This window comes from Schistocerca americana, chromosome 6, assembly GCF_021461395.2.
Source record: "Schistocerca americana isolate TAMUIC-IGC-003095 chromosome 6, iqSchAmer2.1, whole genome shotgun sequence".
Taxonomy (NCBI): Eukaryota; Metazoa; Arthropoda; class Insecta; order Orthoptera; family Acrididae; genus Schistocerca; species Schistocerca americana.
This window is the reverse complement of record NC_060124.1, coordinates 361,527,076-361,541,542: the sequence shown is the minus strand read 5'-3', so window position 1 is coordinate 361,541,542 and position 14,467 is coordinate 361,527,076. Positions and strand designations below refer to the sequence as shown.

The window sequence follows — 14,467 nt, the reverse complement described above, 5'->3', positions numbered from 1 at the left end:
TATATGGCTGTTGCATTTACCTAACAACACCTCAAAAATATAGACTGTATGTGCTCATCATCTTGACACCTGGGAAAGACAGGCAATCACATAGTAAAGAAGTTGCCATCTACAAATGGTGTTGCTGTCCCTTCTAAAACAGAAGCTGCTATATAGGCACAAATAGCTGAACTAACAACGCAAGTAGTAGAGCTTCAAGTAGAGAGTTCTTCACTCCATTTCCATGACAGCATTCTACGGGCTGAAGTAAGCACCTGCCTGTATCAACAAACCTATGTTCATACATCTGCAAACTTGGCACCACCTTACCAGTGAATTCAGTTGTGACTAGGCTGGGAAACAAACAGTCAGTAGCGATGATGACTGACTTTCAAAGAGACAGCCATTCACTATTTGTTGCAGAAGGTACAACAAATTTTCAGGTCCTAGTAGGCACGGTACTGATGTAACTTTGCATCTGTCTACCCAGCATCTTGCATTGCATGACAGAAACTAGATTACAGTCATCACTGCAAATGATCCATCCATCTGGACCTATTGATTTGTAAACTGCTGGTCACTTTTTGTATTCAGGATGACTTCAACTGGTAATTAACTGTTGTCAAAATGCGTCACCCAATTATTGGAGCAGATTTCCAATCTCTTTTCTGTCTTTCCATTTGATCTTCACTACCACTAGCTTATCAGCTCAACATCTAAATTGTTATTAGTAGCTACTTAAATATGTTGTCTTACTGCTGATTCAGATATTGAAAACTTTGTCTACTGAAGCATTTCCCTTTATAGAGCAAACAAAATTAAACACATTTCATTGTGAACATGTTCATACATATTGTTGAGTGGTATAACCTCTAATCAGAATGACATAAGATAGGACAACATAGCCAAAATATTGAAAGATGGTGGTGTTCTATCAACAATCAACAGATTTTGATAGCCACAATGTACAGTAAAGGACCACAGAAGTGTACCTAAGCAAGGCGCCAAACTAAGATATTAGTAAAAACAATGTGTAGCTTTCTCTAAACAAATTCAAAACAGGACGAAATGGTCAGAAGAGGATTCAAGTGTGTCAGACACAGGCAGTCCATCATTAATATTGCCACAAAATACCACTGATGTAAACAAAGGGGACTAGGCTGACTGGATCAGATGTGAGACTGAGGTCCTACTGATGATCAGTTTCACAATTAATTTCTATTTATTAGAAAAAATAGGAGGTATTGTAATTATATCTAGTATTATCTATTAGATTAGCTTACAGTGTCAATTTTCTTGTTTCAGCTTCAGTGAATTAATATAATTTTGAATGGTCAACAAACAAAATGAACTTATAGATGATTTTCATTTCATTAAGAATTGGAAGTTTCATGCAGAAGAATGAACTTTTTCAACCTTTCGTAAATAACTGTTAATTTTGTATTAGAACCAAATAAAAAGTAAAATCATCCCGCCAAGACTGTTACAAGTAATGAAAGAAAAATTAGAAATCATTTGTTAACTAGTTCAAAAAACTTCCATGAGATGTGTTTTGAGCAAAAGGGCATGCTATATATATTTGGAAATAAAACATCATTGCCCAAAAAGCATATAACCATGGAAATAGCAATAAAAAGAAATAAAACATGAAGGTGGAGAACTGTACCAATTTCATAAACTACAGTTCAATACTAAGATTTTACTGACAATCCCTTACATACCAGGAAATCCCAATAAAAAGAGTTCTTTCACTTAAAAGACAGCATTTTACAGTGCTAATTCCTGAATGTTTCACTTACTGTACTATATCTACCTAAATCTTTATGCTAATCAGTTTTAAAGCATTTTTTTTAAACAGTACCTAACACTACTTCCTTACAACAGAACCCAAATAACACTACTATGCATTATAATCTGTTTTAACTGATGCTCTAAGCATCTTGAAGCAGTGCAAATTCAATACCAGACTTTTCCTCTATATCTTCTTCTAGCAATCAGGTAACCAGAACTCATTATGTACAATAAACAAAAGCAATCTTAGCTATGCTACAATGCCCTAATCTAAGAGAAACTGCAGAAAGCCAATTGTGAGAGGAATAAAGAGAAATGCATGCATATGGAAGAAGAGGACAATGTCAAAACTGAAGTTGTCAGGAATGAATACTGAAAATGATGTACTTGAGTTGCTGAATGTAACCACATTTTTTTTGTTAGTCATGAGGATCCTAAAAGAAAAAGTGAAACTGTGTGTGTGTGTGTGTGTGTGTGTGTGTGTGAGTGGCAATACAAACATTGTCAGTGATACAAGTCCAGCTCCATGAAAACTTGGATATCAGCTAACAGGATTATGATCAGCAATATCTTCTCAGAATAATTTTTACAGTCACTACTTAACTTATATCTACAACAGCACTGAGGAAAAAATATTCAGAATATTTAATCCATAAAATTAAAGATACTCTACAATGGAAGTAAGTGCTTTTTGTACTGTCTTTCCCTTTCTCACCTGGTCTATATTTTTTCTCCTATTGCTTTCATTTTGAATATTACTGGGTGAACTTGTTACATGTAGCAGACAATCAAACATAGGACATTCTCTCTCCTCTGTGCTACTGGTTTCTTATTGTTTGTAGCCGTATTACTATAGCACTATATGCTCAAATCATAGGAATTCAAATTATGCCTATTATATCCACTGCCTTTTATTATCTGGTATTGCTCCATTCTGAAATTTATGTATTTCTGTTGATCAACAATTAGAGTGTAAAGTAGATGGTCATCACACATCTTTCAGCTTTGTTATCAAAGATCTTAAAATTATTACTCTCATTTTGCAGAACATTTATTTCTTAGTGGTATTTGTAGCTAATAATGAAATTCAATTCAGATGCACTACGATTTGTCATGTTGGTATGTTTGACATGTCTCCTGTATCTGAATCAGATGATTTAGATTATGTACGTTATGGGACAAATAAACCACAATTCACAAATTTTAGTGATCAAAATACAGTAGTCATAAACAACATCTTTACCAGGGCTCAATGTAACAGCTCTGTAGCCTATTTCATAGCAAAAATATTTAATAAGGAGCTCTGTTAAAATCATATAAAGTTACTAATTCCTTTTGTATGTACCTGATTGTCTACCTTACAGGTATTAGCAGCATAATGAGTAATAGTTTCAATTGTACACAGGCACTCCGTTCACTGAATGAGGCACTACACAGAAGTCAGAATGGTGACAGAGGGAATAATAACAACAATAACAAAAAAGAAATAAAAAACTTCAGAACTTGAAAACAAGACATCTGTGATAGTAGGTAGTACAAATAAGTAACAAAATATAGTGAAGGACTGTATACTAGAGCAAGGAACTCGTTTTACAGAATAAAGAGAGTGTTTCAGAAGGAAATTATTCAATTTAATTTTCAAAATATGGAGTTTTGTCATTCATGTTTATCGGTCCTGCTGCAAATTCAAAGACCTTTCTGTACAATGGTTTAGCAATTGCAACGTAGGAGTAAATAATTTTATTGCTTAATGTTCACTGAGTGATAATTAGTATCTTTGGAATGAGTCCATATTATTAACCACAAATCTCTTCAGGGAGTATGCGTATCAGAATGTCAGAGTTAGAATCCCAGGATGTGAAAACTGGTCTGCATGAACTTCACGAACTGGAAGAAAGGAGATTATGACATTAAAGTTCAGTATTCTGTTTTAGATTTTTTCATTTTTTTTATGTCTGCTATGGTTTATTATTTTGATTAATATGGACATGATATTAGTATGTTTAAAGACATTAACTGTCATTATTAGGTTTCACATAATCAAGTTATGCTCGCCACTGCCATTGTCATTACAAATTTCATATAAAAGTGCTGATGTTATAACCTGATTTTATTAGCAAGGAATACTTTTGTAATGACAATAAAATAGCTGTTTCTTAAGATGTGGTTCTCGAAAGTCTGTGTCCAGTAGATAGACTGTAGTTGAATATTACTACATGAGTTAATTCTTGATTGAAGTTTGTTACATTTGAGATGAGTTGCACTAAAGTATGTAATCTTTAAATAAAAGAATAGGATCTTCCTTTAATTATTGCAAGATGAGTGTGAATAATCTATGCATTATAAAGAAGTTACAGAAAACTTAGAAACATTATGTCAAAGAAACGCAGCACTGCACACCAGTTGAATGATGTGGAAGGCCCAAAATTATGAAAATTATAATTCAGGAAATAAAGGTATATGATAATCTCCAGGTCTGAACAAACATAAAAGGTAGATAAAATCATTGTAGCACATTTTTCTTATTCTTAAATAATCTGATTGTGATTTTATCTGTAATGTGCAGTAATGTACATTATTTTAAAAAATGAGAATCAAAATAAAATTATAAAATGCAACCAGACAGACTGCCTAAAAAAGCTGATATTTGAACAACCATCTTCCTCAGTATTATTAAGGCATTAAATGTAATACAACCTGCTTGTGGTCTGCAGTTTAACCCCTTAGGAGGTTGTGCATACTACGTAAGAGAGCATGCAGGGAGAAAACTACACATTTATAATGTTTTATAGGTCCCATCAAGAAAGAGAAATTTCAGGGGTGTGAAATGAATCAATGTAAGCATTAACAGAAGACATGTATGATTTACAGTTTGAAGTTTAGTCTTTATACTGTATTAACAATTATCATTATACTCTTATTGCTCTGTGAGCTTATCACACTTTAATGTGGCCTAGTAAAACACATCTAAATGTAACATAGTAATTTAGAAGGAAATCTGCTACTTTCAGCAGTAAATAGAAAGAAAAAAATTTAAAAAAATAAGCTGCTTCCTTAATTGTACTAAACTATTGTCATTTGTCTCCTGAGAGACCAATGTCGAAATGTAAGTCAAAACAAGTCACATATCCTCAGCATTATTGATATGGTTGTGATAAACTAACACAACAGAATTATTGTGCCTTATATGAAAGATATATGTGACAGACGAAATACGCTCAGAATTAAAGGTAATAATTTCAATACCAAAGCAGGCAGGTGCAGACAGATTGACTGAAGCCGACATTGGGGAGGATCAGTTGGTTTCAGAGAAATGTAGGAACATGAGCCAATACTGACCCTACAATTTATCTTGGAAGCTAGATATAAAGATAGGCAAAACCACTATTATAACATCAGCAAATTTAGTCAAAGCTTTGAAAATTTGACTGGGTTAAATTCTTTGATAAGATTGTCGAGGTGGGGTGCTTCTGTGCCTGTATGATACAGATAGGAAACTGTAGGTGTAACCACATCAAAGGGGTATCTGTGAAGAGGAAAGAAAAAAATATGGTTTCTGAAAAGGAGCAACAGCCTTTTTAGTTGGTGTAGCAGCAACAATCTGGATGACTGAGTGGTCTGGCTTGTTACACTACCCAACATAGCCTTGCTATGTTGGTAATGCAAATGACTGAAAGTAAAGATAAATCAAAGCTGTTATCTTTCCTGGAACATGCAGCTTTATTTTTTAATGATTGTTGCATCCTCTTGGGCAAAATATTCTGGAGGTAAAGTAGTCCTCTGTTTATATACTCAGGTGGGTACTACTCAGGAAGATGATATCATGGAGCATGGAATGCTAGATCCCTTAACTGGGTAGATTGGCTTGATTATTTAAAAAGAGAGATGAATAGCTGAAGTTGGATGTAGTGGGAATTAGTGTAGTATAGTGGCAGGAAGAACAGGACATATGGTCTGATCATCTGCGCAGGATAAATACAAAGCCAACACCCACTACAACAGTACAAGCTTGTATGCTGACTAGCTCTGAAGATGACGAGACTTCCAGAATGTATGAGTGGTAAAAGCAATTACTGAGATAGTTAAAGGAGACAAATATTTAACTGTGATGGGGGACTAGAATTCAACAGTAAGAAATGTAGAAGGTGCACATGGATTGGGGTAGGGTAATGAAAGGAGAAGCTGTTTGATACAATTTTTGCACAGAGACAGTTTAATAATTGGTAATATTTGGAATCATGCAAGAAGATTGTTTATTGGAAGAGACTTGGATACACCAGAAGGTTTCAGATTGATTATGTAATGGTAGAAGACAGATTTTAAACAGCAAAACTTTTCCAGGAGCAGATGTGGACTCTGACCATAATTTTTTGGCAATAAACTGCAAATTAAAAGTGAATAGGAAAAGTTATAGGAAATGAAAGATACAGATTGTGGATACACTGAAAGAAGCAAGGATTTTTGAGAGTTACAAAGGTAGCATCAATCAATGATTGACTGAAACAGTGAAAAGAAATACAATGGAATAAGAATGGATTGCTTTGAGAGATTAAATAAGGGAGGCAGCAGAGGATCAAAGAAGCAAAAAGAAAGGGCTCAGTAGAAGTCAGTGATGTCATGCAAGATATTGAATTTAATTGGTAAAAAGAGAAAATATAAAAATTCTGCAAATGAAGCACACAAAGGGTATACAGTTGTCCAAAAAATTAGACTGACAGAAAGTCAAAAATGGGAAAACATAAACCGCTAGATGACAAATGCAAAGTTGTAGAAGCATGCATGACTTGAGGAAAGATAGATGCCACCTATAGGGAAATTAAGAGACATTTGGAGGAAAGAGAAGCACCTGTATGAATATTAAGAGCTAAGTTGACAACCCCAAACTTCGGAAAGAAGGGAGGACTGAAAGGTGGAAGAAATATGTAGAGGGGCTATGTAAAGGATACAATTGTGAGTACAATATTAGAGGAATAGAAAGTAAAGTAGATGAAGAGGAGATGAGAGATATGATACTGCAAGAAGAATTTGAGAGAGCACTGAAAAACCAAAGCTGAAATAAGGCCCCTGGAGTACATGACATGCCATCAGAATTATAAAGATCCTTGGGAGAGCCAGCAATAACAAAACTATTCCAATTGGTATGTAAGATATACGAGACATGCAAAATTCCCTCGTACTTCATGAAAAATGTAATAATTCCTATTCCAAAGAAGCCTGTCATAGCAGGTGTGAATTTTACTGAATCACCAATTTCATAAGTCATGGTTGCAAAATAATGACACCTATTTTTTAAAGAAGAATTGAAAAAGTGGTAGAAGCCAACCTTGGGACAGATCAGATAATACAGAAATTCAGGAATTTGTAAGGCAGTACTGACACTTGACTTATCTTACAAGACAGGCTGATGGAAAGCAAATCTACATTTTTAGCATTTGTAGATTTAGAGAAAGCTTTTGACAAAGTTGACTAGAATAGACTTTTACAAATTTTGAAGGTAGTAAGGATAAAATACAGACTGGAAAGTTATCTGTAACATGTTCAAAAATCAGACCACACAGATTATGTAAAATGGGAGGGGCTACATCCCTATCTCACTTCATTCTCAACCTCTGCTTCCCATTCATGTCCTACAACTTATGACATGAATGGGAAGCAGTGGTTCAGAAGGGATTGAGATAGGGTTGCAGCCCCTCCCCATTTTACATAACCTGTTCACTGAACAAGAAGAATAAATGAAATCTAGAAGAAACTTGAAAAGGGAACTGAAGTTTATGAAAAAGAAATATAAACTTCAAGGTTTGCTGAGGATTCTGTAATCCTATCAGAGATGGCAAATGTGTTGGAAGATCAGCTGAATGGAATTAATAATGTCTTTTAAAGAAGTAAACCCTTTGACTGCTGGAGGTGCACGATCCGCTTGGCACACTGAGGTGCTGCGGCCTGCAGTGTCATCCATATACCTGCGCTAATGTGGCTGACCCTCGAGCTGCCGCCTGGGGCGGATCGCCTCTCGCTGCCCCACCCGCCCTGTGCTGAATATTTCTGCAGTGACTGCGACTCTATGCGAAATATTGTGTCCTCTCACTGCTGATACAGAATACTCGTAAATGCTCTCACTAAGTAGTTCCCCTGCAGGTGAATTATTATAGAATCAAACTGTCTGGTAAAACTATTTTCCGTCACCAAGAATGATATCTTGCTTGTAGTTTTCTTGCGCTATTTTTGTAGATTATGCCGAAAGCGACGTGATTCGTTAGCTTTACATCAATAGTTTATTGTTCTTTCTTGGATACCCATTTATAATGTCTGCATTTATCTATGCATTCCTCACCGTACTAACTCAAGAACGAATAAAATGAGCCATAGATTATAGATTACTGTACGTTATTTTTGTAGTTCAGAACATAGTATTGTGTCGTTTATAGGAGAAAGCGACATACAGATCATCTTTCATATCGCACTACAACATCGGAATTTACTGTGAGCAACGGTAAGAACAATTTTACTTCACGTCGTTAAATTCGTATTCTGGTGTGATAAGAAATTTCACATGGCCTACTGTTTGTATCACTGAATTGCCCGAATATTTGTTGCGCCTTGTAATTACCTGATTATGCGTAATTTTGTTTCTTTGACGAAATTTGTACAATACTTGTGATTGTTGCACATAAGTATTCAACAGATTTTCCAACATTTGAAAGCTGTGAAATCTCTGTCTTTTTATTAGCACATTAAATTCACTTATAGAGAAAATTCAAAGTCATGAACTGTAAATTTAGGCGTTACTTTTACACTTTGTGAATATGTTTCACATCCTTCTTTTTGATCCGGGCTTTGGACCGGCACTGCCGAAGTTAAAAACATTTTTATTTTGTTTTTCCGTTTTTATATATATTTTTTTAAGTTTTTGAAGTTTTTTTCTAATAGCATTATTGTATTTGTTCTATGCTGCAATTAGTAATTCTGTTTTGTGTGGTATTTATCAAAACAGGGTACGACACACAATGGTACAGCGCAAGTTTTACATTCGTACCTGCTTTCTCGATGCACTTTTTGTTTCGAGCAAACAATGCATCTACGCGTTAGCGCACTTTTCTTGGCTTGCTCACTTGTTATAATGTCTCGAAGATGCCTTCCCCCAAATCTTAGAGGATTATCATCAGAAGCCCCTCCTCTGCCAGCTTTTCTGTGCTCTAACGCATACGTTTCTGTAAGTTCCCTTACCAGTGACAGATGAAACTCTGCTATCGTCATTTTATGATCTGTTAGTGATCTGTGTAGGACATGAGCATTTAAAACACACAGATCTAGAATGTGAAAAAAGAACTTTTTAAACCACTTCATTGTTTTCCGTATACATCCGACAGAGCTAAGCAGCATATCAGAATGGTCAACTGCTCCCATATTCAAGTTATAATCTACAATGCTTTGTGGTTTCTTAATTTTTTCTCCAGTATTCCTGTTAATCTTTCCTGTGTCAACCATTTCTGTGGTGTTACATGTGGTCAACATCCACACTTCCCTTTTGTCACACCACTTTATAGCAAGCATTGTATCAGCACACATAAATTGAATATCCCTACGTTCCAGTTTCTTCTGAAGTTTCGACATGTTGCATCTGTTCTTACGGATAGTACCACATGCGTTCGTCCCATGACTGTGAAGCCAGGCAAACAAGTCTGGGCTTGAGTACCAGTTATCAACGTAGAGGGTATGTCCACGTTCTAAATAGGGCTTCATAAGTATAGCCACTATGTCACCACTTTTCCCCAAATTGTGGAACTCGGTTTCTGTTGATGCCCCTGTATAAACAATGAAATCCAAGATGTAGCCAGTCTTATAATCACATAACACAAATGTTTTCATACCGAATCTACTCCGTTTCGATGGAATGAATTGTCTGAAAGATAAGCGTCCTTTGAATAATAACAAACTTTCATCACTGCAGAGTTTCTGATGTGGATTAAATGCACAATGGAAAGCTGTATGAACTTTATTGACAATGTTCCTAATTTTGAATAATCTGTCTCCTCCAGTATTGGCAGAGTTGTCACTGAAATGTAACATTCTCATAAGTAACAAAAAGCAGTCTCTTGACATGAGTTCACTAAAAATTGGCGTATTTATAAGAACATCTCTGGTCCAGTATTCGCTAATTTTCAGTTTTTTCATGCGAGGCATCAGAAGACAAACAGCTATGAAACAATACATTTCTTCATATTCAATATCTTTCCACTTTGAGATTCGAGAATGCACAGATTCGGGAGTATTCTCCTGTGTGAATAAATAAAACCGATTCGTTTCGTCAGCTATATATTTCATCAGTTCTTGTGTAAAGAATAACATGAAAACTGACAGAATACTTGACTCTTTCCCTATTTGACACACGTGTCCCGACAGCGTATCATCAAATGCGTGATTAACTGGCTGAAAGTCATTTTCTTTCCAGTCAAATATATCACTAAGACGTGCTTTCTTCGTAGGCGTTTCACTATCACTTTCTGATTCTTCAGATTCAGAACAACTAATATTTCTTGTTGAAACATGAGACTGCTTTGACACCCCTGCTGACGTGGACGGTTTATGAATAGAGCTTTCGGACTCTGTGGAAGAGCTATAACTTTAGTCAAAATCAAGTAGTTCACCCTCACTGACGCTCCTCGTAAGAATCTCCATGATTTATTCCTCAGTGCAACCACGACGTCTTGCCATTTTCCTTGTAAAATGCAGGATGCGAAGAACACTGATGTAAATTCCGTTGAACAGTGAACTGTAGTGCGAAGCCTAGGCTCACAACAGACAAGCTAGTGGCCAGAACTGTGAAAGGCTACTGAGACATGGGACGGGAAATCCGCTGTCTGAGTTATCTCGTCATCAGCACTCAGGTAGCGGTGCACCTATAGTCGTCATCAGCACTCAGGGGCCGGCAAGCGGGGGCGACTTAACTCGCCAACAGCACTCAGGGGAAAACCGGCGGCCACAACTATACTCGTCATTAGCACCCAGGGAGCGGCACGCAGCATGACGAGTAAACTCGTCAACAGCAGTCAAAGGGTTAAAGTTAGTAGATGAATTTTGCTATTTGGGCTGCAAAATAACTCACAATAGCAGAAACAGAAGGGACATAGAATGTAGACTGGCAAGAGCAAGAAAAGCATTTCTGAAAATGAGAAATTTGTTGACAGCAAATATTAATGTAAGTATTACGACGTCTTTCCTGAAGGCATTTGCATGGAGTCTAGCTTTGTACAGAAGTGAAATACGTATGGTAAACAGCTCAGACAAGAAGAGAATAGTCCACAATAGTATCTCCTATTGGTAGCTTAATATTTACTTGATGGCAATAGTATTTTTCAAACAAAATAGTTATCTACTTATACAGAGACAGAGGTCTGCTTACAGTACAGACCTACTTATGCAGCTGTACAATGAAAGCTGCTGTTTGCCATGCAGCTGATAGAAGTATTCAGTCTTGAATCTAGATAATCTGGTAACTGGACACTCCACATGCCAACCAGAGATAGCTCTTGGCAAAATTTTATTGATAATTAACGCTAATATAGAAATGAGAAGCACTTATTCAACTCCTCTGATTTTCACTAGGGAGAGAACAGGAACCCATGCAGAAATGAAAATAAACTTTCTACCCTTATCTATAAGATCATGTGCTGGTTTAATCTTGACAAATTCAGTCAGAACACTGTTTAACACTGGTTTTAAATTGCTGATTACAAACAGACCATGTTACATGAGAACGATAAGAAGATTGCATGTCAAAACATCAGTTGATGTGGATAATTTTACCCAATCTTATCCCTGTAAATTAAGTTACTTCAAAAGTGTATACATTAGGGAAAGCTTTGAGTTTGCAGATAATATTCTCTTACAGTGTGGCAGTAAATTAAGAGATGGAACAAAAGCTTCTACATGATGGTGTTCTGTGCTCTGCTAAAAGTGAATTACATGATTTAGAAGAAGTGAGACACTGCAAAATTTTTATAGGAATGCCACTCAAGCTGTCAAAAACAGGGTAGGTATTTTGTATCAGGTTGAAAAGAAAATCAAATATGAAATAAAAGATCAAAATGCTTTAAAAGCTAGAAATAACAGGAAGATTGAGTTAAAGATAAAAGGAGGTGAGTCTGCAACAGAACAAAAATGAACTGAGACAAAAAAATGGAAAGAATATTAACAGAGAAGAAAAAATAAACAAAGACAAATGACAGGTTAGTGGCTGTATAGAGGGAGTGGGACAGGTGTGTGTGTGTGTGTGTGTGTGTGTGTGTGTGAGAGAGAGAGAGAGAGAGAGAGAGAGAAAGTAAATATATGAAGAGAGAGGGAGGGGAAAAGGGAATGACACAGAAATAAGTCTGATGAGGGTGAGAGGGGTGAGGATGGAGAAGTAGTTGGGGAGAAGGGAGTGAGTAGTATGCAGAGAGAGTGGCATAAACTGATTTAATCATTTGCCTCAGAATTAGTTCTCACCTTCTAGGTATTGTCCCAACTTCTAGGTATTGAAGTGTTGGTGCACAGAGTAATTCAAATCATCCTATGTGAAACAGGCACTATGTTCCCTGGTTATGGTGTAATGGTATGTTCTCCATGTCTATGTGTAAACACTCTGATTCTGTCCATTCAAACTTATTGATAACTTTGTGGTCATTATGTGTCCTGTTTGATTATCACCAACTGTCATATATCTTCTCTGCAATTTGTAACATCTCAAGTTGTCAAATCTTGTCTGTTGTTGTCACCTCTTTTGACTTGGTGCTGAAAATAATGTCCAAGACAATCCTTGTACATTCCTGATGCCTGCAAACTGCCCTTCTCTCTTCTACAGTGCAGTGAAACTCACTAGTCACAAAAGTAAGTGGACCTGTAATGTTTTAACTGTATGTTGGTCTACTGCCACCTAGTAATAAGATGTTTCCTGGAATTAATTTGTTTTACTTACAGTTTAATTATTATTTTTGTAACTAAATAAATTACTGTAAGATGCAAACAGAGTCCTCTGATTAATAAAGATTGCCCCTAGTCAGAAAGGCACAGTGCTCTGGGTGGCATGAGGAGGAAGTAAATCAGACTTCACCATTAAACATGTTAGCAAAAATTTCATTGTGAAGACACCCATGAAATTCTTGTTATTCAATCATTTGAGGCTCAAAATAAAAAGGACAACGTTAGCAGAGTATTCTCAGAATGGAAATGTATTAGTGGATTTAATGAAATTGCAGAGGTAAACTGGATGTGAAAAAAATGGCGTGGACATAATCTTTTTTTGGTCAGATACAGAGTTTCTGAAAGAAAAAGACTAAACTTGAAATATAGTAGACCAAGTGATATACTTAAGAGAGGAGAAGCTGTGAGTGCAATATAGCCAAAGAAGCTGTTATAACGAAAGACAGGCAAACAGTTTATGTCAAAAGCTTGGGACTCTCCAATGTTTCACATATGATTGACTCTAAGCAAAATAAAAGTCAGAAATGTTATGAGATTCCCAATAGAGTTGCAGATTGCCACAGATGGAAGAAGACCACACTTTCTTCTACTTTCTTGTGCAAACAATCACAAAAACATTTCAAAATGCAATTACTAGTTTCAGTCAGTCAGTGGTCATTACCAAACTGCCTCAATGCACCTCCTGCAAGAGATAAAGTAAGGTTTCCATTGCCTTGTCAACATAAGTATATTTAATGCTGATAACACAGTGATAACCTTCACCATATGCAGCATTTACAGTCTCATGATGACTACTGGCTAGTCAAAACTGCTAACTGCATTTTGAAATATTTTTGTGATTGTTGTCACAAGAAAAAAGAGGATATTTAGTAAATCATTTAATCTCTATTGTAAATATGTAACTGCGCTCTAAAATATTTTTTGCAGTTTCTGTCACAAGGACACCCAAGAGCTGCAAGTGACAGTTGCTTTTCTCAGTTTTTGTTTGTTAATTCAGTATTTTGTGATATGGATAAATTACTGTCAACTTAAAGAAGGAATATATCCTAATGCCACTCATATAATGTTCATCATCATAACATCTCCTGCATAGCTTATGTGGTTACCAAGAAGCAAGAAACATATAATTTATAATTATTGCCTTTGCCAGAACCATCTCCTTGAGAAGTACTGCCAGTAATTTATTTTCTAGAATTAAGTTACTGAGAAGTGTCTCAGTAAATACAAGAGTTACTCTTTTCATGCTCAGAATATAAAATGAAGGGGAGGCAATCACTTATCTATACTGGACCAATGCGTGGTGCACAGAGACACTTAACAGGAAACAGCATTCACATTACGTTTTAAGCTCTTGCTCTTTTTATAGCAAAAGTACACACATTCACACACAGATACTTAAATGTACACTCCTGTGGCCACAGTGAGTCTCATGAGAGCACAAGAGCTCGAAAGCTAATATGAATATGGTTTCCCATTACGTACATCTATGCTCCAGGCACTGGCCAGCTGAAGGCGAATGGTTGCCTTTCCCTCATTTCACGTATTGCTCCATTCAGGAACTTCCAACATTGTTATCTCTTCATACTCAGCTTCATGACATTGTAAAGTGTGTAAGACTTCTGAATTTGTGCATAAGATGCATTTCATGTACTTGTGTGGTCTTCCTTCAAGGAGTCGAGAGAGAGAGAGAGAGAGAGAGAGAGAGAGAGAGAGAGAGAGAACATATGCACATGAATGT

The 14,467-nt window shown here is 36.2% G+C and overlaps 1 protein-coding gene and 1 long non-coding RNA gene across 2 annotated transcripts in view; one reads left to right on the top strand and one right to left on the bottom strand.

Moving 5' to 3' along the window:
- Positions 1 to 14,467, bottom strand: part of LOC124619340 (protein unc-80 homolog) — a 905,779-nt gene that overhangs the window by 30,386 nt on the left and 860,926 nt on the right. The window lies entirely within an intron of this gene.
- Positions 1 to 14,467, top strand: part of LOC124619341 — a 141,348-nt gene that overhangs the window by 48,491 nt on the left and 78,390 nt on the right. The gene's annotated exons all lie outside the window — the stretch shown is intronic.